This window comes from Panthera leo, chromosome B2 (genome assembly GCF_018350215.1).
Source record: "Panthera leo isolate Ple1 chromosome B2, P.leo_Ple1_pat1.1, whole genome shotgun sequence".
In the NCBI taxonomy this organism is placed as follows: Eukaryota; Metazoa; Chordata; class Mammalia; order Carnivora; family Felidae; genus Panthera; species Panthera leo.
Genome location: NC_056683.1, coordinates 113,956,108 through 113,958,473, shown reverse-complemented (window position 1 = coordinate 113,958,473; position 2,366 = coordinate 113,956,108). Strand labels below are relative to the sequence as shown.

Genomic DNA, 2,366 nt, shown 5'->3' with positions numbered 1-2,366 from the left:
GGCCTAGCATCACCTATATAGATCTATGCAGAGTTCTTAGTTGCAGTTTGGCAATGGCCTGATATATCCGTGTAATAATTATCCTGTGTGTAATAATAGAGGTGGCTGTCACAAGGATGAACCCCAACAATAAATAAGTCAGATGACTGCCTGACACTGTTTGATGGCTGAAGGAAGACACTTCAACATCTTTATTATCTGTTTACCTTGGCTATGCTATCTGAAACTTTCCTTGGAATACTTTCCTTGGATTCACTTTCTCAGAAATAGAAACCTCATGATGGCAGTGAATTCACAAGGTGAATTCACTTAGCAGCACCTTTACACAGGCAGAAAAGAGTGACCAAGTCAAAGTGCTGCGTGCATGACTGGAGGATGAGGATTATAGTGGTTACAGCAAAACCACAAATTATTATTGCTGTTAGTTTTAATATAGGCTAGTTTTTATATTCCTAGTGCCTTACAATTTAATAAAAATGAATTATAAGAATGAGTCTAGCCACTTGTAATTTTGCTTTACTTTCAACTTTGCAAAAAGTATAGTAACATGTGTATGTAAATATATTTTATATAGATATAATATTTATAAACATTAAAAAAATTTTTATAGGTCAGATAACTTAATAAATGTAGCAAGTTAAACCAACTAACAACCTAAATATTTTTGTTGGAGTGGCAATTTGAGTGTGCTTCTCTGATGGTCTGTTTCCAAAGATAACTGCCTACTTTAAGTTCCTTTAGGGCAGGGATTTTGTTTTATTCATCATTTGGTACTCTGTGGTAAAGAAAGTGCTTTAAATATAGTAGGTGATCAATGACTTTTATTGCACGAATAGAAGAGAGTAAACAATTATAAACTAAAAGGAAATTAGTTTCAAATGTAAATTCTAGGGGAACACTTCCATTGATAGAAATGAGAATCCTGCTTCTTACCCAGGACCCTATCATGCAGTCTTGAAGAAATGAAAACTGTGAATTCTAATATGTAATTATTGAAATAAACATTTCATCTTTTTTGTGACACCAAGTTAATAAGTAAGCACAAAAATCTGGTCTTGGCCAATTTTGGTGTGGCCAGGAAGATAGCTTGACTCTTAACAGGGATTAGTTGGGATAGGCACACTATTTCCCATTGTCTCTCAAACCTTAGTCCTTTCCTCTGAGCTCGGAACAGCCTTTTTGGCGATAATGCCTTTGTTTTTGAGTAGGAGGACTTGTTAGACCACAAACTTCCAGACTCAATTTTTGTATATCCTGATGAAAATTCTCAAATTTCTCTACTGAATGTAAACATATGTGCAATGTGTTTAAATTGAAACTTACTGAGTTTTGGCAAAATTTCCCTCAAGTGAATAGGGTGGTGCATTTGTATTGATCGAGTTGTTTGGGACATTAAAGTGATAAGACACAATAATCTACATTTGGGATATACTACTATGCCTCTCTCAGGCCACGACCTGTCCTGTCACTTTTGCTCCTTCTGGATTTCTCTGGAATTTACTGCCTTTTTTTGCCTATTTGTCTGACATTTGACTTAAATCCCTTCATTTTGTTGTTTCTTTTATATTTACATATTATGACCTTTCACCCTCTCCATTTGCATCTTTCTCAAACTATATTCCAGGGTGGCTACCCCAATCTAGATATAATGCTGATAACATTAAAAAAGTGAATTAAACTCTTTTGTCTGGGCTGCTGACATGCCATCCAGACTGGGGAAGACCCAGAAACTTTGGGGCCACGTGAAACACGGCCACAGCCAAATTGGCAAGCACTGGAATCACCCCAGAGGCTGAGGTAATCCTGGTGGCATGCATCACCACAGGATCAACGTTGGCAAATATCACCCAGGTTACTTTGGAGAAGTTGGCATGAGGCATTACGACTTAAGGAAGAACCAGAACTTCCGCCCAACTGACATCCTTGATGAACTGTGAACCTTGGTCAGTGAGCAGACAAGGGTAAATGCTGTCAAAAACAAGAATGGAGCTGCTCTTATCACTGATGTGGTGCGATCAGGCTACTATAAAGTTTTGGGAAAGGGAAAGCTATCAAAATGGCCTGTCATCATGAAGGCCAAATTCGTCAGTAGAAGAGCCAAGGAGAAGATTAAGGATGCCTGTGTGTTGGCTTGAAGCCACATGGAGGGAGTTTCATTAAATTCTAACAAGTGCTTTTCAAAAAAGTAAATGGATTAAAAAAGTTCCAAGGGACCTCATAAAAAGCACCATGTAGATATGGTTCATAATTCCCAGAGTTTTTAACAAAAGGCTTACAATCCTGATCTAGACAAATGTAGATATGACAACTGAAAAACAATAGGTTGATATAATACAATTATAAATTATTACTATTTGAACCTAGCA

General features: G+C 37.0%; 1 pseudogene; it reads left to right on the top strand.

Moving 5' to 3' along the window:
• The first annotated feature begins 1,700 nt into the window (after positions 1-1,700).
• On the top strand, positions 1,701-2,135 carry LOC122220756 (annotated as a pseudogene).
• Positions 2,136-2,366: the final 231 nt, after the last annotated feature.